General features: G+C 42.5%; 1 pseudogene; it reads right to left on the bottom strand.

Moving 5' to 3' along the window:
* LOC128661336 (zinc finger protein 184-like) overlaps nt 1–24,026 on the bottom strand; it is a 154,870-nt pseudogene that overhangs the window by 47,914 nt on the left and 82,930 nt on the right.

Genomic DNA, 24,026 nt, shown 5'->3' with positions numbered 1-24,026 from the left:
ACACAAACAAACCCAGTGCACAGCTATTTCTAAAAAACAAACAACGGTTCTTAGTTCACCACTACACAGAATTAACCCCTTTCTCAGCTGAATCCTGAGATATTCTTGACACCTCCCCCAATAAGAGACGCAAAAGGGGGTGGCTACGAGCCACTCCCGATGCGTATCAAAAGGAGCTTCCCCTTGCGGTGAGAACACCATTGCCAGACAGATTGCACCTAGCAGTTTTGGCAGCAGGATGCCCTCCTTTTAAAAGTGACACACTAGTTGCTCTACCCAACCGATTGAATATATTGCAGGGCCCCTCCCATGCAGCCTCTAGTTTGTTCTGTCTCATGGGCGTGAGTACAAGAACATTATGGACCATCTCACACACTCCCTCTCTGGCAGTAAACTTGTGCAACTGTTTTTGTGCGAATATGGCATCTCTGGGTTTTGCAGGTACCTCCCCCAATAAGGTTTGCATCTTATCCATGAATAACACATCATCCCCTGTTACAGAGGTGCCTGTGAAACCTAGGCCTAGATTTGGAGTTTGGCAGTAGATGGGCTGTTAACGCTCCGCGGGCTTTTTTCTGGCCGCACCATAAAATTAACTCTGGTATCGAGAGTTCAAACAAATGCTGCGTTAGGCTCCAAAAAAGGAGCGTAGAGCATTTTTACCGCAAATGCAACTCTCGATACCAGAGTTGCTTACGGACGCGGCCAGCCTCAAAAACGTGCTCGTGCACGATTCTCCCATAGGAAACAATGGGGCTGTTTGAGCTGAAAAAAAACCTAACATCTGCAAAAAAGCAGCGTTCAGCTCCTAACGCAGCCCCATTGTTTCCTATGGGGAAACACTTCCTACGTCTGCACCTAACACTCTAACATGTACCCCGAGTCTAAACACCCCTACCCTTACACGTATTAACCCCTAATCTGCCGCCCCCGCTATCGCTGACCCCTGCATTATATTATTAACCCCTAATCTTCCGCTCTGTAAACCGCCGCAACTTACATTATCCCTATGTACCCCTAATCTGCTGCCCCTAACACCGCCGACCCCTATATTATATTTATTAACCCCTAACCTGCCCCCCACAACGTCGCCGCCAGCTACTTACAATAATTAACCCCTAATCTGCCGAGCGGACCTGAGCGCTACTATAATAAAGTTATTAACCCCTAATCCGCCTCACTAACCCTATCATAAATAGTATTAACCCCTAATCTGCCCTCCCTAACATCGCCGACACCTAACTTCAATTATTAACCCCTAATCTGACGACCGGAGCTCATCGCTATTCTAATAAATGTAATAACCCCTAAAGCTAAGTCTAACCCTAACACTAACACATCTAACGAAATTAATTAACTCTTATTAAATAAATTATTCCTATTTAAAGCTAAATACTTACCTGTAAAATAAACCCTAATATAGCTACAATATAAATTATAATTACATTGTAGCTATTTTAGGATTAATATTTATTTTACAGGTAACTTTGTATTTATTTTAACCAGGTACAATAGCTATTAAATAGTTAAGAACTATTTAATAGTTACCTAGTTAAAATAATAACAAAATTACCTGTAAAATAAGTCCTAACCTAAGTTATAATTAAACCTAACACTACCCTATCAATAAATTAATTAAATAAACTACCTACAATTACCTACAATTAACCTAACACTACACTATCAATAAATAAATTAAATACAATTGCTACAAATAACTACAATTACATAAACTAACTAAAGTACAAAAAATAAAAAAGAACTAAGTTACAAAAAATAAAAAAATATTTACAAACATAAGAAAAATATTGCAACAATTTTAAACTAATTACACCTACTCTAAGCCCCCTAATAAAATAACAAAGACCCCCAAAATAACAAAATGCCCTACCCTATTCTAAATTAATAAATTTAAAAGCTCTTTTACCTTACCAGCCCTGAACAGGGCCCTTTGCGGGGCATGCCCCAAGAAAATCAGCTGTTTTGCCTGTAAAAAAAAACATACAATACCCCCCCCCCAACATTACAACCCACCACCCACATACCCCTAATCTAACCCAAACCCCCCCTTAAATAAACCTAACACTAAGCCCCTGAAGATCTTCCTACCTTGTCTTCACCATCCAGGTATCACCGATCCGTCCTGGCATCCGGTGCTGAAGAGGTCCAGAAGAGGCTCCAAAGTCTTCCTCCTATGTCTTCCTCCTATCCGGCAAGAAGAGGACATCCGGACCGGCAAACATCTTCTCCAAGCGGCATCTTCGATCTTCTTCCATCCGGTGCGGAGCGGGTCCATCTTGAAGCAGCCGACGCGGATCCATCCTCTTCTTCCGTTGTCTCCCGACGAATGACGGTTCCTTTAAGGGACGTCATCCAAGATGGCGTCCCTTGAATTCCGATTGGCTGATAGGATTCTATCAGCCAATCGGAATTAAGGTAGGAATATTCTGATTGGCTGATGGAATCAGCCAATCAGAATCAAGTTCAATCCGATTGGCTGATCCAATCAGCCAATCAGATTGAGCTCGCATTCTATTGGCTGTTCCGATCAGCCAATAGAATGCGAGCTCAATCTGATTGGCTGATTGGATCAGCCAATCGGATTGAACTTGATTCTGATTGGCTGATTCCATCAGCCAATCAGAATTTTCCTACCTTAATTCCGATTGGCTGATAGAATCCTATCAGCCAATCGGAATTCAAGGGACTCCATCTTGGATGACGTCCCTTAAAGGAACCGTCATTCGTCGGGAGACAACGGAAGAAGAGGATGGATCCGCGTCGGCTGCTTCAAGATGGACCCGCTCCGCACCGGATGCAAGAAGATCGAAGATGCCGCTTGGAGAAGATGTTTGCCGGTCCGGATGTCCTCTTCTTGCCGGATAGGAGGAAGACTTTGGAGCCTCTTCTGGACCTCTTCAGCACCGGATGCCAGGACGGATGGTGAAGACAAGGTAGGAAGATCTTCAGGGGCTTAGTGTTAGGTTTATTTAAGGGGGGTTTGGGTTAGATTAGGGGTATGTGGGTGGTGGGTTGTAATTTGGGGGGGGGGGTATTGTATGGTTTTTTTTACAGGCAAAAGAGCTGATTTTCTTGGGGCATGCCCCGCAAAGGGCCCTGTTCAGGGCTGGTAAGGTAAAAGAGCTTTTACATTTATTAATATAGAATAGGGTAGGGAATTTTTTATTTTGGGGGTCTTTGTTATTTTATTAGGGGGCTTAGAGTAGGTGTAATTAGTTTAAAATTGTTGTAATATTTTTCTTATGTTTGTAAATATTTTTTAATTTTTTGTAACTTAGTTCTTTTTTATTTTTTGTACTTTAGTTAGTTTATGTAATTGTAGTTATTTGTAGCAATTGTATTTAATTTATTTATTGATAGTGTAGTGTTAGGTTAATTGTAGGTAATTGTAGGTAGTTTAATTAATTTATTGATAGGGTAGTGTTAGGTTTAATTATAACTTAGGTTAGGATTTATTTTACAGGTAAATTTGTTATTATTTTAACTAGGTAACTATTAAATAGTTCTTAACTATTTAATAGCTATTGTACCTGGTTAAAATAATTACAAAGTTGCCTGTAAAATAAATATTAATCCTAAAATAGCTACAATGTAATTATAATTTATATTGTAGCTATATTAGGATTTATTTTACAGGTAAGTATTTAGCTTTAAATAGGAATAAGTTATTTAATAAGAGTTAATTTATTTCGTTAGATGTAAATTATATTTAAGTTAGGGGGGTGTTAGTGTTAGACTTAGCTTTAGGGGTTAATACATTTATTAGAATAGCGGTGAGGTCCGGTCGGCAGATTAGGGGTTAATAATTGAAGTTAGGTGTCGGCGATGTTAGGGAGGGCAGATTAGGGGTTAATACTATTTATGATAGGGTTAGTGAGGCGGGTTAGGGGTTAATAACTTTATTATAGTAGCGGTGCGGTCCGCTCGGCAGATTAGGGGTTAATAAGTGTAGGCAGGTGTCGGCGACGTTGAGGGGGGCAGATTAGGGGTTAATAAATATAATATAGGGGTCGGCGGTGTTAGGGGCAGCAGATTAGGGGGGGTAGTTATCAAGCCGTCTACTTTTCTGGCTTCGCCGGCCCAATACGTCCGCCTAAGCTCGCCTACCTTCGCCGCCGCGGACCTGAAAAAATACGCCTAAGTTATCAAATAAAGCTGTCAAAAAGCCGCGGGACGATGAGCAGCGGACTGTGACAGTTATCACTCATCCGATCTCGCTGCCCTTCGGCTTTTTCCCAGCTTTATTGCTAGCCTGTCACTAAGCACTCACACTAAACTGCACTGTTCTACCCCCTATACCGGCGCCCCCGGAGCCCCCCGCAACTAAATAAAGTTACTAACCCATAAACCGCCGCTCCTAGACCCTGCCGCAACTCTTATAAATGTATTAACCCCTAAACCGCCGCTCCTAGACCCCGCCGCAACTCTTATAAATGTATTAACCCCTAAACCGCCGCTCCCGGACACCGCTGCCACCTACATTATACCTAGTAACCCCTATCCTGCCCCCCCTATACCGTCGCCCTCTATTATAAAATTATTAACCCCTATCCTGCTGATCCCGCACCTCTCTGCAACTAAATAAATAGTTTAACCCCTAAACCGCCGCTCCATGAACCCGCCGCAACCTATATTAAACCTATTAACCCCTATCCTGCCCCCCCTACACCGTCGCCACCTATAATAAATTTATTAACCCCTAATCTGCCCCCCCATACACCGTCGCCACCTATAATAAATTTATTAACCCCTATCCTGCCCCCCACTACGCCGCCGCCACTGTAATAAAATGATTAACCCCTAAACCTAAGTCTAACCCTAACACCCCCTAACTTAAATATTAATTAAAAAAATCTAAATAAATTAACTCTTATTAACTAAATGAATCCTATTTAAAACTAAATACTTACCTTTAAAATAAACCCTAATATAGCTACAATATAAATAATAATTATATTATAGCTATCTTAGGATTTATATTTATTTTACAGGTAACTTTCAATTTATTTTAACCATGTACAATAACTATTAAATAGTTATTAACTATTTAATAGCTTACCTAGCTAAAATAAAGAGAAATGTACCTGTGAAATAAATCCTAACCTAAGTTACAATTACACCTAACACTACACTATACTTTAATAAATTATTCCTATTTAAAAATAAATACTTACCTGTAAAATAAACCCTAAGATAGCTACAATGTAATTAATAATTATATTATAGCTATCTTAGGATTTATATTTATTTTACAGGTAACTTTGTATTTATTTTAGCTAGTTAGAATAGTTATTAAATAGTTATTAACTATTTAATAACTACCTAGCTAAAAGAAATACAAAATTACCTGTAAAATAAATCCTAAATTAAGTTACAATTAAACCTAATACTACACTATCATTAAATTAACTAAATAAACTACCTACAAATAACTACAATTAAATACAATTACATAAACTAACTAAAGTACAAAAAATAAAAAAAGCTAAGTTACAAAAAATAAAAAAGTAAGTTACAAACATGTTAAAAATATTACAACAATTTTAAGCTACTTACACCTAATCTAAGCCCCCTAATAAAATAACAAACCCCCCCAAAATAAAAAAAATCCCTACCCTATTCTAAATTAAATAAATTTCAAAGCTCTTTTACCTTACCAGCCCTTAAAAGGGCCATTTGTGGGGGCATGCACCAAAAAGTTCAGCTCTTTTGCCTGTAAAAGAAAAATACAACCCCCCCCCAACATTAAAACCCACCACCCACATACCCCTAATCTAACCCAAACCCCCCTTACAAAAACCTAACACTAATCCCCTGAAGATCATCCTACCTTGAGTCGTATTCACTCATCCGAGCCACCGATGGAACTGAAGAGGACATCCGGAGAGGAAGAAGTTAATCCTCCAAGCGGCGCTGAAGAAATCTTCCATCCGATGAAGTCATCATCCAGGCGGCGCTGAAGAAGTCTTCGATCCGGCCGATGTCATCTTCAAAGAGGCGCTGAAGAGGTCTTCTATCCGGGCGAAGTCATCTTCCAAGCCGGGTCTTGAATCTTCCTTCCTCCGACGCGGAACCACCTTCTTCACCGACGGACTACGGCGAATGACGGCTCCTTTAAGGGACGTCATCCAAGATGGCGTCCCCTCAATTCCGATTGGCTGATAGGATTCTATCAGCCAATCGGAATTAAGGTAGGAAAATCTGATTGGCTGATGGAATCAGCCAATCAGATTCAAGTTCAATCCGATTGGCTGATCCAATCAGCCAATCAGATTGAGCTCGCATTCTATTGGCTGATCGGAACAGCCAATAGAATGCGAGCTCAATCTGATTGGCTGATTCCATCAGCCAATCAGATTTTTCCTACCTTAATTCCGATTGGCTGATAGAATCCTATCAGCCAATTGGAACTGAGGGGACGCCATCTTGGATGACGTCCCTTAAAGGAGCCGTCATTCGTCGTAGTCCGTCGGTGAAGAAGGTGGTTCCGCGTCGGCGGAAGGAAGATTCAAGACCCGGCTTGGAAGATGACTTTGCCCGGATAGAAGACCTCTTCAGCGCCTCTTTGAAGATGACATCGGCCGGATCGAAGACTTCTTCAGCGCCGCCTGGATGATGACTTCATCGGATGGAAGATTTCTTCAGCGCCGCTTGGAGGATTAACTTCTTCCGCTCCGGATGTCCTCTTCAGTTCCATCGGTGGCTCGGATGAGTGAAGACGACTCAAGGTAGGATGATCTTCAGGGGATTAGTGTTAGGTTTTTGTAAGGGGGGTTTGGGTTAGATTAGGGGTATGTGGGTGGTGGGTTTTAATGTTGGGGGGGGGTTGTATTTTTCTTTTACAGGCAAAAGAGCTGAACTTTTTGGGGCATGCCCCCACAAATGGCCCTTTTAAGGGCTGGTAAGGTAAAAGAGCTTTGAAATTTATTTAATTTAGAATAGGGTAGGGATTTTTTTTATTTTGGGGGGGGTTTGTTATTTTATTAGGGGGCTTAGATTAGGTGTAAGTAGCTTAAAATTGTTGTAATATTTTTAACATGTTTGTAACTTACTTTTTTATTTTTTGTATCTTAGCTTTTTTTATTTTTTGTACTTTAGTGTCAGGCACAACTAAGAAAGAAAAAAATGTGTGCAGCTTAGTTATTTGGACCACAACTGCTGGGAATGAAAAAAACAATAAAAATTGTATGGTTGTGTGCAACAGAGTGATAAGGTAAAACAAACATTAGGAATTAGGCAGCTATGTAAAACCTTATTCCTTATTGCAAAGTTTTAATATACAGGCAGTAATTGAGCATATTCCCTATGGCTGCCACATGTGTCTGGGTAGTCACTGTGAGAAAGTAAATGCAGCAGGGATATGCTCAGATAAACCTGAGATTTTACCATTAATGAAGGAAAAAATAAATAAGCAAGGAAAAAATGGTACTATGATCATAGAAAAAAAAATAAGCAATTGCTATTGTGTACAGAGTTAAGGTAAAACAGCAGGATATGAGGGAATGAAAATAAAAGTCACAAAAAAATAACAGCAGCAACTGAGATACTAATCTTAGAGTATAGCAGCAAAGTAAAATACAGAGACAGGCTTACCCCTAACAGGACTGTTAATATGATAGTTGCAAACACCGGGTTGTAATGGCGACTTGCCAGAGGGAGCAGGGAAGCTCAGTAGCAGCTGGCTGATGACGTCACAGCATGAGGAAGTGGAGCTCAGTGAAAAGTGAATCCCAAGGCCGGTGAGCTGCAGGGGAAACTGAGTTAGAGGTAAAGGTATGAATGAGGCTTTTGAAATAGCTGAATCTTCTTGAGGGAGAAGCAGGCATGAAGGAGAGGATGACAACAAAAATCCAGCTAGGAGGTGTAGAGGAATCCAACAAACAGAAGTAGTAAGATAAATCTTACAGAGAGCAGGCTCAGGTTAAGGTTTAAGACAAACTTCAATACTAAGCAATGTGAAAATGCTGGGAGGGGCCTTAAATAGGTTGATGTTAATGAGAGCAGGATGCTTTAAAGGGACAGTGCAGAGAAATAAGTATGCCATTATCCTGACAGAATCCCCCCTCCAAGGAGCCACTCCAGAGGCTCAAGGCCCAGGACGATCCGGATGTCTTTGGTGGAAATGAGATATCAAACGAGGAGCGGATATGTTGGTAGCTGGTTCCCAGGAATCATCATCTGTAGAGAAACCCTTCCAACGAACAAGATATTCAATACGTCCCCTACGGAAACGGGAATCCAGGATTGAGTGAACTTCATACTCCATTTCAGGGTCGAGAGAAATAGGTGGAAGAGAGGTTTGTAAAGAGAAATCCCTGAGATCCTTATAGGGTTTGAGAAGGGATACATGGAATGTGGGATGAACTCTTAAATTATCGGGTAATTTAAGCCGGACAGCATTGGCATTAATGACAAGTTCAACAGGGTATGGACCAATGAACAAAGGAGAAAGTTTTTTCGAAGGGGTTTTCAAACTTAGGTGTTTGGTGGATAGCCAGACTAGATCACCTTTTGTGTAGACAGGAGGTGGAGTTCTGCGGCGATCATAATACTGTTTCTGGAGTTGTTTTGCTGCTATGATGTTGGACTCGATGGTTTTAAAGTTGGAAGAGATGGAATTAGACAAATCTGATATACTAGATACTGGAACGGTAGAAGATGGTAGGATGTGAAACTTGGGGTGAAAACCGTAGTTTGCGAAGAAGGGAGTTTGACCAGTAGTGGAATGAATAGTGTTGTTGTAACAAAATTCAGCGTAATGCAGGAAGTCACTCCAAAGATGTTGTTGAGAGGAACAGAAGAGTCTTAAAAATTGTTCCAACCACTGGTTACAACGTTCAGTTTGACCATTACATTGCGGGTGGTAAGCAGTAGTCAACTTTCTCTCAACAGATAAAGTTTTACAGAAATGGTACCATAGTCTGCTAGAAAATTGACTGCCACGATCACTGAGGATTGAAGTGGGAAGTCCATGATACTTAACAATATGTTTTAGAAGCAAATGTACTGTCTCCAAAGCGGTAGGAAGTTTGGAGAAGGGGATGAAATGGCACATCTTCGTGAAGAGATCTACAACGACAAGGATGGTGGTATTCTTTGAAGAGACTGGCAAATCTACAATAAAGTCTAAAGCAATCTCAGACCATGGATTCTTTGGAGTAGGCAAAGGCAAAAGCAACCCATAGGGAGAGTGTTTATCCCTTTTTGAAATGGTACAATTAAGACAAGAGTTTATATAGTCCTTAACTTGAGTTGCCATATGAGGCCACCAGTAATCTCTTTTTACTAGATCCAGAGTTTTATGGATACCTGGATGACCAGCTAGAGGTGAATCATGTACAGATTGAAGGAGAATGAGTCTGAGGGAAGGTGGAACATATATCTTTGAATCATGAGAATAAAGTCCTTGAGTATTAAGTTGAAGAAGGTGTAATGGCTTTGTAGAGTCGGCCAACTGTTCCTTTTTAAGGTTAGATGAGACGTCAAGAGTAAAAGAAATGAAGTTTTCTTTTGGTATGATGGATTGGTCAGTCGTTTGATGTGGAAGATTTGTGGGTAACCGGGATAGTGCGTCGGCTTTTTGGTTCTTTCCAGCAGGATGGTATGTGATGAGGAAATTAAAACGAGAGAAAAAGAGATTCCAGCGAACCTGTCTTGCTGACAAGGTTCTAGTGGCCTTCAAGTACTGCAGGTTCCTATGATCTGTATAGATGAGTGTAGGAATGGAGGTACCTTCAAGGAGGTGTCGCCAGTGTTCCAGGGAGAGTTTTATGGCTAAGAGTTCTTTGTCACCAATAGGATAGTTTTGTTCCGCACTATTCAAAGTCTTGGAGTAAAAAGCCACAGGATGTAAAGGTTTTGACAGGTTTTCTCTTTGAGAGAGAACAGCGCCAATAGCAGAATTTGAGGCGTCCACCTCAAGAACAAATTGTAGATTAGGGTCAGGAAAACGGAGTATTGGTGCTGAAGTGAACTTTTGTTTGAACAAATCAAAAGCGGATTGTGCTTCTTTAGTCCACGTGAAATGTGAATTATTTTTTGTTAGAACAGTTAAAGGAAGAGCAAGTTTGGAGAAATTTTTAATAAATTTGCGGTAAAAATTCGCAAAACCCATGAAGGACTGAACTTGACGTTTAGTTGTTGGTATGGGCCAATTTAAAACTGCATCAACCTTTTTTTTTTCCATATGGATACCTGAAGGAGAAATTTCATATCCCAGAAAGGATATGGTCTGTGAATTGAACAGGCATTTCTCAGCCTTAGCATACAAGTGGTTACCTCTGAGCCTTGATAAAACTTGTCTAACATGGGAAATGTGTTCCTGATAGGTCTTGGAATAAATTAAAATATCATCCAGATAGATGACAATAAAGACATCTAATATGTCCCTAAAAATGTCATTAATTAAGTGCTGGAAAGTTGCGGGCGCGTTGCAGAGCCCAAAAGGCATCACGACGTATTCAAACAATCCGTATCTTGTTCGAAACGCCGTGAGCCACTCATCTCCAGATCTAATTCGGATGAGATTATAGGCTCCTCTTAAGTCCAATTTTGTGAAAAATTTTGCTCCCTCCAACCTTTCAATTAACTCCGGGATGAGGGGTAAAGGATATCTGTTTTTTACTGTAATTTTATTTAGTTGTCTGTAGTCTACGATTGGCCTTAATGAGCCATCCTTATTTTTAACAAAAAAAATCCCAGCACTAGCTGGAGAGGTGGAGGGACGGATGAAACCTTTCTTTAGATTTTCATCTAAGTAAGATTTAAGGTGTATTAACTCTGGGTTTGAGAGTGGGTAAATATGACCCGTGGGGATCTCAGAGCCAGGTATGATCTCAATAGGACAATCATACTTCCTGTGAGGAGGAAGATTGTCGCACTGGGTTTTGCTGAATACATCTGCATAATCCTTATAAACCTCAGGAATTTGAATTGTCTCATTGGATTCAGTGGTTTGCAAAATAGTAGCTGGGAAACAAGTAGTAGAGCAGAATGTAGAATTAAATGTGACTGTTGAGGTAGACCAATTTACTTCAGGATTATGAATTCGGAGCCAGTTTATACCGAGAACTATGGGTGAAATAGGGGATGATATTACATCAAATGACAAATACTCCCTATGGTGGTCTTGGGTAACAACAAGTAAGGGTATTGTTTGATATTTAACTGGACCTGATGTGATTGGATTACCATCTATTCCACGTAATAACACAGGAGACCTTTTTTGCACAAGTGGAATTTTATTGAATTTAGTGAATACAGTATCTATGTAAGATGCTGTAGCTCCTGAGTCAATAATCGCGGGAGCGTTGATTCGATGTGACTCCCACTGTAAAAGAAGAGATAAATTTAGGTAAGGGAGAGCATGATCCTGAGTGGTACAACAAAAAGGTTCTTTATACATCTTACCCTTGTTTTGTTTCAGGAGGGAAGGACAGTCCCTGACAGTGTGTTTGTCTGAAGCACAGTATAAACAGAGGTTATTAACCCTTCGTCGGATCTTCTCGTCAGGGGTTAATGGTCCCTTTATAAAACCTATATCCATAGGTTCAGCAGTTGATTTGCTGGGGCTGGGTGTATTTTGTTTCTTTGCAGGATATTCATGAAATGATCTCTCCTGCTGTCTCTCTCTCAGTCTTCTGTCTATAGTTATGCTAAGTGACATTAAAGCCTCAAGAGTATGTGGTAGTTCAGATCTAGACAACTCATCCTTAATTCCTTCTGAAAGGCCTAATCTAAACTGATTTCTCAGTGAAAGGTCATTCCATTGAGTGTCTTTCGCCCATTTTTTAAATTCGGCAATGTAATCTTCAACTACTCTTTTCTTTTGTTTCAAGCCTCGCATTGCAGTTTCAGCAGTAAGCTGTTTATATGGATCCTCATATAGCTGACCCATAGCAGAAAAAAAACTTTCCAACGAATTAAGTATATCATCGTTATTCTCGAAGTAAGTGTTGGCCCATGTGCGGGGCTCACCTCTCAAATAGGATATAACTGTGAGTACCCTTGCTCTATCAGTGGGATAGGTATGAGGTTTAAGGGAGAACATAAGCAAACAAGCATTCTTGAAATCTCTATACTCAGATCTCTCACCACTAAATTTTTCTGGTGTACTAACCTGTGGTTCTAATATAGGTACTCTCTTATCAACCACATCCCTGATATAAGCTTTTAAAGTATCATTTTCTGTTTTCAGAGAATTAACAGCTTCAGTTAATAAATCAACCCTCTGTGTGATATTTTGCACATGTGCGTTCATTCCAGCTGGGTCCATAGTTTTAGGCTTAGTATTATGTCAGGCACAACTAAGAAAGAAAAAAATGTGTGCAGCTTAGTTATTTGGACCACAACTGCTGGGAATGAAAAAAACAATAAAAATTGTATGGTTGTGTGCAACAGAGTGATAAGGTAAAACAAACATTAGGAATTAGGCAGCTATGTAAAACCTTATTCCTTATTGCAAAGTTTTAATATACAGGCAGTAATTGAGCATATTCCCTATGGCTGCCACATGTGTCTGGGTAGTCACTGTGAGAAAGTAAATGCAGCAGGGATATGCTCAGATAAACCTGAGATTTTACCATTAATGAAGGAAAAAATAAATAAGCAAGGAAAAAATGGTACTATGATCATAGAAAAAAAAATAAGCAATTGCTATTGTGTACAGAGTTAAGGTAAAACAGCAGGATATGAGGGAATGAAAATAAAAGTCACAAAAAAATAACAGCAGCAACTGAGATACTAATCTTAGAGTATAGCAGCAAAGTAAAATACAGAGACAGGCTTACCCCTAACAGGACTGTTAATATGATAGTTGCAAACACCGGGTTGTAATGGCGACTTGCCAGAGGGAGCAGGGAAGCTCAGTAGCAGCTGGCTGATGACGTCACAGCATGAGGAAGTGGAGCTCAGTGAAAAGTGAATCCCAAGGCCGGTGAGCTGCAGGGGAAACTGAGTTAGAGGTAAAGGTATGAATGAGGCTTTTGAAATAGCTGAATCTTCTTGAGGGAGAAGCAGGCAGGAAGGAGAGGAATCCAACAAACAGAAGTAGTAAGATAAATCTTACAGAGAGCAGGCTCAGGTTAAGGTTTAAGACAAACTTCAATACTAAGCAATGTGAAAATGCTGGGAGGGGCCTTAAATAGGTTGATGTTAATGAGAGCAGGATGCTTTAAAGGGACAGTGCAGAGAAATAAGTATGCCATTATCCTGACATTTAGTTAGTTTATGTAATTGTATTTAATTGTAGTTATTTGTAGGTAGTTTATTTAGTTAATTTAATGATAGTGTAGTATTAGGTTTAATTGTAACTTAAGTTAGGATTTATTTTACAGGTAATTTTGTATTTCTTTTAGCTAGGTAGTTATTAAATAGTTAATAACTATTTAATAACTATTCTAACTAGCTAAAATAAATACAAAGTTACCTGTAAAATAAATATGAATCCTAAGATAGCTATAATATAATTATTAATTACATTGTAGCTATCTTAGGGTTTATTTTACAGGTAAGTATTTATTTTTAAATAGGAATAATTTATTAAAGTATAGTGTAGTGTTAGGTGTAATTGTAACTTAGGTTAGGATTTATTTCACAGGTACATTTCTCTTTATTTTAGCTAGGTAAGCTATTAAATAGTTAATAACTATTTAATAGTTATTGTACATGGTTAAAATAAATTGAAAGTTACCTGTAAAATAAATATAAATCCTAAGATAGCTATAATATAATTATTATTTATATTGTAGCTATATTAGGGTTTATTTTAAAGGTAAGTATTTAGTTTTAAATAGGATTCATTTAGTTAATAAGAGTTAATTTATTTAGATTTATTTAATTAATATTTAAGTTAGGGGGGGCGTTAGGGTTAGACTTAGGTTTAGGGGTTAATCATTTTATTACAGTGGCGGCGGCGTAGTGGGGGGCAGGATAGGGGTTAATACATTTATTATAGGTGGCGACGGTGTAGGGGGGGCAGATTAGGGGTTAATAAATTTATTATAGGTGGCGACGGTGTAGGGGGGGCAGGATAGGGGTTAATACATTTAATATAGGCTGCGGCAGGTTCAGGGAGCGGCGGTTTAGGGGTTAATATGTATAGAGTAGCTTGCGGTGGGCTCCGGGAGCGGCGGTTTAGGGGGTAATAACTTTATTTAGTTGCGGCGGTGTAGGGGGGGTCAGATTAGCGGTGTTTAGACTCGGGGTACATGTTAGGGTGTTAGGTGTAGACAGCTCCCATAGGAATCAATGGGATGTCTGTCAGCAGCGAACTTGTACTTTCGCTATGGTCAGACTCCCATTGATTCCTATGGGATCCGCCACCTCCAGGGGTGGCGGTTTGAAAACCAGGTACGCTGGGCCGTAAAAGTGCCAAGCGTACCTGCTAGTTTTTTGATAACTAGCAAAAGTAGTGAGAATGTGCCGCACTTGTGTGCGGAACATCTGGAGTGACGTAAGAATCGATCTGTGTCGGACTGAGTCCGGCGGATCGAAGTTTACGTCACAAAATTCTACTTTTGCCGGTCTCGAGCCTTTGATAACTAAGGCGAATCAGCCTCGCCACAAATACGCTGCGGAATTCCAGCGTATTTGAGGTTGACGGCTTGATAACTAGGCCCCTAGGGGTACATAAGGATAATGTAGGTGGCGGCGCTTTGCGGTCGGCAGATTAGGGGTTAATTATTGTAAGTAGCTGGCGGCGACGTTGTGGGGGGCAGGTTAGGGGTTAATAAATGTAATACAGGGGTCGGCGGGGTTAGGGGCAGCAGATTAGGGGTACATAAGTATAACGTAGGTGGCGGTCGGCAGATTAGGGGTTAAAAAATTTTAATCGAGTGGCGGCGATGTGGGGGGACCTCGGTTTAGGGGTACATAGGTAGTTTATGGGTGTTAGTGTACTTTAGGGTACAGTAGTTAAGAGCTTTATGAACCGGCGTTAGCCCAGAAAGCTCTTAACTCCTGCTTTTTTCAGGCGGCTGGAGTTTTGTCGTTAGAGCTCTAACGCTCACTTCAGACACGACTCTAAATACCGGCGTTAGAAAGATCCCATTGAAAAGATAGGATACGCAAATGGCGTAGGGGGATCTGCGGTATGGAAAAGTGGCGGATGAAAAGTGAGCGTTAGACCCTTTAATCACTGACTCCAAATACCGGCGGTAGCCTAAAACCAGCGTTAGGAGCCTCTAACGCTGGTTTTCACGGCTACCGCCAAACTCTAAATCTAGCCGCTAGTGTCTTGCTACCTATGGTGTGCTCTCTAAACATATTGTGTGCTGTCAGTTGCTGCTTAACTACCATAGGCTCTTGCCCTCCCACTGGAGTAGAATTCCTGTACTCCTGCACTCTGTTATGGTTGGTAGGGGGTGGACTAACTGCCCCCCTCCTCCTCACTGTGCGTTCTAACAGCTGAGGACACTGATGCTGCACATCTATCAGTGTATTTGCTGAATGGCACTGTGGGGCTGTGTAAATACACTTCTCTGTACTCCTCCCCCCTGTGCCTGCAGTCTGTGTCAGTCTCTGTCCCCTAGCCTGTGAAGTCTGTTTATAGGTCACAGCTGAGGTTACTGGGGTCTCTGTCACCCACAATCTTTCACACTCACTCTGGGAGTCCCTCAAAGAGTATTTTGTACCCTCCTCCCCCACACACTCTGACATCTGTGGCTTTGCTGCTTCTGTCATAGAGTGGGCTAGTTTGCCCCCCTGCTCTCTCTCACAGTCAGTCTGCCACTTTGCATAATCACACAGAATCTGGGATCCTTTTGACACTGGTGCAGACAAGCACACATCTTCCTTCTGCCATTTATCCCAACTATTGTGTCTTTTCACAGGGTACGGAATTATCCCTGGCAGAGATTGGCACACATCATCCAGCGGCCCAGTCACCCAGTCATTCTCTCCCCCGTCAATCTCACCTCCTTCTATAGAATCCACTGATTCAATCACAGACAGACACGCACCCCTCATCTGCCTTCTTTCACAGACAAGCTCTTCCCGTACAGCTAAACTTGGTTCCGGCACAGACAGACCCACACAGTCTATCTGCCTTTCTCCCCCATCAGTCTCACCCTGTACAGCTAACGGTAATTCTGCCAATACTGCTGGTTTAAGTACAGGAAGACACACACCGTCTGTCTGTCATTCTCCCCAGTCAGTCTCTCGTCTTACAGATTCACCTCTCAGCACAGACACCCCCAGTTCAGGCACCGCCCTGCGCACACATGCACTCTGTCCTCCCTCCTGGTCATAATGTCTCTGAGCATTTTTACACACAGCCCTTTCCACATAAGGGTCCGCAACTAATGTCACTAGGTCACATGTAGCATTGTCAGGCACATAAAGAGATAACAATCTACCCAAATCAGTACCCAGTAAAACATCATTAGGAATATTTTCAGATACCCCCACATTTCTTAAACCTCTCCCCACACCCCAATCAAGCTATACACGTGCCAAAGGCACTGCAAGTTTCATTCCCCCAATCCCTTTAACTGCTAGAGTCTTTCCAGGGATAATGTTCTCAGAGTTCACTAGCTTTGGATGCACCATAGTCACTTCTGCACCTGTGTCCCTTAGCCCTAGGGTTACCTTATCTCCAACAGCCACAGGTTGCAAGTTCTCATGGTTGTTTTCCTCTGGACAGGTAACAAACAAAACAGATGCTGGTACTTCTGAGGGATTACTCCCTCCAGCTGATTGCCCCAAGTTAATCCTCTCTGGGCAAGTGGAGCTGATGTGGCCCACTTTGTTGCAAACAAAACATCTGCGGGTATCCCCCTGCCCAGATGCAGCACTCGCCCCTCCTTTCCCAGAGGGAACAGACACACTGGATAAAGGCACAGCAGGTTTTGTGAAGGGGGGTCGTGCAGCAGCTCCTTTACAGGTGGATCCCCCCTTAGAAAAGGATTTCCTCCCATTCTCTGGAGACCTGTTAGCTGTGTAAAAATCAGCCGAGGCCCACAATAGGCCAAAACGTACGTCTGGGGTTTTGCTGTTTCTCTCGTTCAGAGAAGGATTGCCTGGTATTTCGGGGCTGGACTGTACTGTGAAGTCAGGATCAGACTGATATGCTTCAGGAAAGTTCTTCTCTGTGAAAGGCAGATGTTGAGCAAAAAGAGGTTGCTTCTTGGGTGTTAACTAGCCATAGAACCAGCTATTATGCTATTGTTCGTTTCCAGGTTGAGCACTTCTCTCTTTTTATTTAAGCCTTGAGTGTGCATGTAAGAGGGAGAGAGGGTTAGATTTGAGTGTGTGTGAGAGAGACAGAGTGTGCATGGGAGAGAGACATTACATGAGAGAAGGATAGGGGGCACAATCGTGCATGTAGCAGGGTTGGGAGAGAAACATTACATGAGAGAGAGAGAGAGAGAGAGAGAGAGAGAGAGAGAGAGGGGGGGGGGGGGGCACAATTGTGCATGTAGCAGGGTTAGCCTTGAGTGTGCATGTAAGAGAGAGAGAGAGAGAGGGTTAGCTTTGAGTGTCTGTGAGAGAGACAGAGTGTGCATGGGAGAGAGACATGATTTAAGAGAGAGAGAGAGAGAGAGAGAGAGAGAGGGGGCACAATCGTGCATGTAGCAGGGTTAGCTTTGAGAGTGCATATAATAGAGAGAGAGGTGTTAGCTTTGAGTGTCTGTGAGAGAGACAGAGTGTGCATGGGAGAGAGACATGACATGAGAGAAGGATAGGGGGCACAATCGTGCATGTAGCAGGGTTGGGAGAGAAACATTACATGAGAGAGAGAGAGAGGGGGGGGCACAATTGTGCATGTAGCAGGGTTAGCCTTTAGTGTGCATGTAAGAGAGAGAGAGGGTTAGCTTTGAGTGCATGGGAGAGAGACATAACATGAGAGAGAGAGGGGCACAATCGTGGATATAGCAGGGTTATCCTTGAGTGTGCATTTAAGAGAGAGAGGGTTAGCTTTGAGTGTCTGTGAGAGAGACAGAGTGTGCATGGGAGAGAGACATGACATAAGAGAGAGAGAGAGAGAGAGAGAGAGGGAGGGCACAATCATGCATGTAGCAGGATTAGCCTAGAGTGTGCATGTGAGAGAGAGTGAGAGAGAGGGTTAGCTTTGAGTGTGTGTGAGAGAGACAGACAGAGTATGCATGGGAGAGAGATATGACATGAGAGAGAGAGGGAACAATTGTGCATGTAGCAGGGTTAGCCTTGAGTGTGCATGTAAGTGAGAGAGAGGGCTAGCTTTGAGTGTGTGTGAGAGAGACAGAGAGTGCATGGGAGAGAGACATGACATGAGAGAGAGAGGGGCACAATCGTGCATGTAGCAGGGTAGGCCTTGAGTGTGCATGTAAGAGAGAGAGAGGGTTAGCTTTGAGTGTTTGTGAGAGAGACAGAGTGTGCATGGGAGAGAGGCATTACATGAGAGAGAGAGAGAGGGGGGGGGGGTGCACAATTGTGCATGTAGCAGGGTTAGCCTTGAGTGTGCATGTAAGAGAGAGAGAGCGGGGGTTAGCTTTGAGTGTGTGTGAGAGAGACAGAGTGTGCATGGGAGAGAGACATGATTTGAGAGAGAGAGAAAGAGAGAGGGGGGGTGGGGGCACAATCGTGCATGTAGCAGGGTTAGTCTTGAGTGTGCATGTAAGAGAGAGAGAGGGTCAGCTTTGAGTGTGTGTGTGAGAAACAGTGGCCTAGATTTGGAGTTCGGCGGTAAAAGGGCTGTTAACGCTCCGCGGGCTTTTTTCTGGCCGCACCATAAAATTAACTCTGGTATCGAGAGTTCAAACAAATGCTGCGTTAGGCTCCAAAAAAGGAGCGTAGAGCATTTTTACCGCAAATGCAACTCTCGATACCAGAGTTGCTTACGGACGCGGCCGGCCTCAAAAACGTGCTCGTGCACGATTCCCCCATAGGAAACAATGGGGCAGTTTGAGCTGGAAAAAAACCTAACACCTGCAAAAAAGCAGCGTTCAGCTCCTAACGCAGCCCCATTGTTTCCTATGGGGAAACACTTCCTACGTCTGCACCTAACACTCTAACATGTACCCCGAGTCTAAACACCCCTAACCTTACACTTATTAACCCCTAATCTGCCGCCCCCGCTATCGCTGACCCCTGCATATTTTTTTTAACCCCTAATCTGCCGCTCCGTAAACCGCCGCCACCTAAGTTATCCTTATGTACCCCTAATCTGCTGCCCCTAACATCGCCGACCCCTATATTATATTTATTAACCCCTAATCTGCCCCCCTCAACGTCGCCGACACCTGCCTACACTTATTAACCCCTAATCTGCCGAGCGGACCTGATCGCTACTATAATAAAGTTATGAACCCCTAACCCGCCTCACTAACCCTATCATAAATAGTATTAACCCCTAATCTGCCCTCCCTAACATCGCCGACACCTAACTTCAATTATTAACCCCTAATCTGCCGACAGGAGCTCAGTTTAGGGGTACATAGGTAGTTTATGGGTGTTAGTGTACTTTAGGGTACAGTAGTTAAGAGCTTTATAAACCAGAAAGCTCTTAACTCCTGCTATTTTCAGGCGGCTGGAGTTTTGTCGTTAGAGCTCTAACGCTCACTTCAGAAACGACTCTAAATACCAGCGTTAGGAAGATCCCATTGAAAAGATAGGATACGCAAATGGCGTAGGGGGATCTGCGGTATGGAAAAGTCGCGGCTGAAAAGTGAGCGTTAGACCCTTTAATCACTGACTCCAAATACCGGCGGTAGCCTAAAACCAGCGTTAGGAGCCTCTAACGCTGGTTTTGACGGCTACCGCCGAACTCCAAATCTAGGCCAGAGTGTGCATAAGAGAGAGAGAGAGGGGGGCACAATTGTGCTTGTAGCAGGGTTAGCCTTGAGTGTGCATGTAAGAGAGAGAGAGGGTTAGCTTTGAGTGTGTGTGTGAGAGACAGAGTGTGCAAGGGAGAGATACATGACATGAGAGAGAGAGAGAGAGAGAGAGAGAGAGAGAGGGGGTTAGCTTTGAGTGTGTGTGAGAGAGACATGACATAAGAGAGAGAGGGGGGGCACAATTGTGCATGTAGCAGGGTTAGCCTTGTGTGCTCATGTAAGAGAGAGAGAGGGTTAGCTTTGAGTGTGTGTGAGAGAGACAGAGTGTGCATGGGAGAGAGACATGACATAAGAGAGAGAGGGGGGGCACAATCGTGCATGTAGCAGGGTTAGCCTTGTGTGTGCATGTAAGAGAGAGAGAGGGTTAGCTTTGAGTGTGTGTGAGAGAGACAGAGTGTGCATGGGAGAGAGACATGACATGAGAGAGAGAAAGGGGCACAATCGTGCATATTAAAGGAATATCTACTAAGCGCCTGCTAAAAGCAGACCTCTGGCTCTGATATGTTGACACCTAGTTGTCAATAAACAAAGTTGCAATAAATCAAAAATATACCAAAGCTCAACCCTACTGGAGGCTGGGTCTGAAGAGGGATATGTATAAAACGCCACAAGTAACAATATTATCAATTGGTACAATGTAGATAGATACATTTACAATTTATTAGACAAAATAAAAAATACAAGGAAGTTAACAATACTGGTACAACTTAAAATAGATTTAATGAGTTTAATTAAAAACAAGATCTAAATGAATAAAGGTGAATAAAGGTGGTGGAAACAAACTATCACTGCTTAACAAATGGTGCTTGTCAAGTATCCCAAAATTGGGGGGATATAATGTAATGGTAATGCCTATAATATTGGGTGGTATATACAAAAAATGTTGTGAACAATCGCAATTAGTAAATGTTGTGGCTCATACTATAGGCTTTAACTATGTGTTTAATAATATATTGAATAAATGTGTACGATTTAAATATCTGCGGTGGAGCAAAACAATGATCAATCAAACAGTGGAGGCTTAACTCAAAAGTGAAAAAAGTGTGAGTAAGCGACGGTTAATGTCTTATCTCAAAAAATGGCTGTAAAAAACAAAATTTATGCTTACCTGATAAATTTATTTCTCTTGTGGTGTATCCAGTCCACGGATTCATCCATTACTTGTGGGATATTCTCCTTCCCAACAGGAAGCTGCAAGAGGATCACTCACAGCAGAGCTGTCTATATAGCTCCTCCCCTAACTGCCACTCCCAGTCATTCGACCGTAGACAAGCAAGAGAAAGGAGAAACTATAGGGTGCAGTGGTGACTGTAGTTTAAAAATAGAAAACACCTGCCTTAAAATGACAGGGCGGGCCGTGGACTGGATACACCACAAGAGAAATAAATTTATCAGATAAGCATAAATTTTGTTTTCTCTTGTAAGGTGTATCCAGTCCACGGATTCATCCATTACTTGTGGGATACCAATACCAAAGCTATAGGACACAGATGAAGGGAGGGGCAAGGCAGGCGCTTAAATGGAAGGCACCACTGCCTGTAAGACCTTTCTCCCAAAAATAGCCTCCGAAGAAGCAAAAGTATCAAATTTGTAGAATTTAGAAAAAGTATGAAGCGAACACCAAGTCGCCGCCTTACAAATCTGTTCAACAGAAGCCTCATTTTTAAAAGCCCATGTGGAAGCCACCGCTCTAGTGGAATGAGCTGTAATTCTTTCAGGAGGCTGCTGGCCAGCAGTCTCATAAGCTAAGCGGATTATACTTCTTAACCAAAAGGAAAGAGAAGTTGCTGAAGCCTTTTGGCCTCTCCTCTGTCCAGAGTAGACAACAAACAATGCAGATGTTTGACGAAAATCTTTAGTAGCTTGTAAATAAAACTTTAAAGCACGAACCACGTCAAGATTGTGTAATAGACGTTCCTTCTTTGAAGAAGCATTAGGACACAGTGATGGAACAACAATCTCCTGATTAATATTCTTATTAGATACCACCTTAGGAAGAAACCCAGGTTTGGTACGCAAAACTACCTTATCTGCATGGCAGATCAGATAAGGGGAATCACACTGCAAGGCAGATAACTCTGAAACTCTTCAAGCCGAAGAGATAGCTACCAGAAACAGAACTTTCCAAGATAAAAGCTTGATATCTATGGAATGCAGAGGTTCAAACGGAACCCCTTGAAGAACTTTAAGAACTAAATTTAAACTCCATGGCGGAGCAACAGGTTTAAACACAGGCTTGATTCTAACTAAAGCCTGACAAAACGCCTGAACGTCTGGAACATCCGCCAGGCGCTTGTGCAAAAGAATAGACAGAGCAGAAATCTGTCCCTTTAAGGAACTAGCTGACAATCCCTTCTCCAATCCTTCTTGGAGAAAAGATAATATCCTAGGAATCCTGACTTTACTCCATGAGTAACCCTTGGATTCACACCAATGAAGATATTTACACCAAATCTTATGATAAATTTTCCTGGTGACAGGCTTTCGAGCCTGAATTAAGGTATCAATGACTGACTCGGAGAAACCACGTTTTGATAAAATCAAGCGTTCAATCTCCAAGCAGTCAGACGCAGAGAAATTAGATTTGGATGGTTGAAAGGACCTTGAAGTAGAAGGTCCTGCCTCAGCGGTAGAGTCCATGGTGGAAGGGATGACATGTCTACCAGATCTGCATACCAAGTCCTGCGTGGCCACGCAGGTGCTATCAAAATCACCGAAGCTCTCTCCTGCTTGATCTTGGCAATCAGACGAGGGAGCAGAGGAAATGGTGGAAACACATAAGCCAGGTTGAAAGACCAAGGCGCTGCTAGAGCATCTATCAGCGCTGCCTTGGGATCCCTGGACCTGGATCCGTAACAAGGAAGCTTGGCGTTCTGACGAGACGCCATGAGATCCAGTTCTGGTTTGCCCCAAAGTTGAATTAACTGTGCAAACACCTCCGGATGGAGTTCCCACTCCCCCGGATGAAAAGTCTGTCAACTTAGAAAATCCGCCTCCCAGTTCTCTACTCCTGGGATATGGATAGCTGATAGATGGCAAGAGTGAACCTCTGCCCATAGAATTATTTTTGAAACCTCCAACATTGCTAGGGAACTCCTTGTTCCCCCTTGATGGTTGATGTAGGCTACAGTCGTGATATTGTCCGACTGAAATCTGATTAACCTGACCGCAGCTAGCTGAGGCCAAGCCTGAAGAGCATTGAATATCGCTCTTAGTTCCAGAATGTTTATCGGAAGGAGTGTCTCCTCCTGAGTCCACAAGCCCTGAGCTTTCAGGGAGTTCCAGACTGCACCCCAGCCCAGAAGGCTGGCATCTGTCGTTACTATTGTCCAATCTGGCCTGCGGAAGGTCATACCCTTGGACAGATGGACCCGAGATAGCCACCAGAGAAGAGAATCCCTGGTCTCTTGATCCAGATTTAGTAGAGGGGACAAATCTGTGTAATCCCCATTCCACTGACTGAGCATGCAGAGTTGCAGCGGTCTGAGATGTAGGCGGGCAAACGGCACTATGTCCATTGCTGCTGCCATTAAGCCGATTACTTCCATACACTGGGCCACTGAAGGGCGAGAAGTAAAATAAAGAACACGGCAGGAATTTAGAAGTTTTGACAACCTGGCCTCTGTCAGGTAAATCTTCATTTCTACAGAATCTATCAGAGTTCGTAAACTCTTGTGAGAGGGGATAGAGAACTCTTTTATTCGTTCACTTTCCACCCATGCGACCTCAGGAATGCCAGAACAATGTCTGTATGGGACCTGGCGATTTGAAAATTCGACGCCTGTATTAGAATGTCGTCTAGGTAAGGGGCTACTGCTATACCCGCGGCCTTAGGACCGCTAGGAGTGACCCCAGAACCTTCGTAAAGATTCTTGGTGCCGTAGCTAACCCAAAGGGAAGAGCCACAAACTGGTAATGCCTGTCTAGGAAGGCGAACCTGAGAAACCGATGATGATCTCTGTGTATCGGAATGTGCAGATAAGCATCCTTAAAGTCCACGGTAGTCATATATTGACCCTCCTGGGTCATAGGTAGGATGGTTCGAATAGTCTCCATCTTGAAGGATGGGACCCTGAGAAATTTGTTTAGGATCTTGAGATCTAAGATTGGTCTGAAGGTTCCCTCTTTCTTGGGAACCACAAACAGATTTGAATAGACTAAAATAGCATTGCACCCACTTGCAAATGGATG

The sequence above is a fragment of the Bombina bombina genome, chromosome 5 (assembly GCF_027579735.1).
Source record: "Bombina bombina isolate aBomBom1 chromosome 5, aBomBom1.pri, whole genome shotgun sequence".
Classification (NCBI taxonomy): Eukaryota; Metazoa; Chordata; class Amphibia; order Anura; family Bombinatoridae; genus Bombina; species Bombina bombina.
Note: the sequence above shows the minus strand (reverse complement) of the source record. Positions and strands in the feature narration are given on the sequence as shown.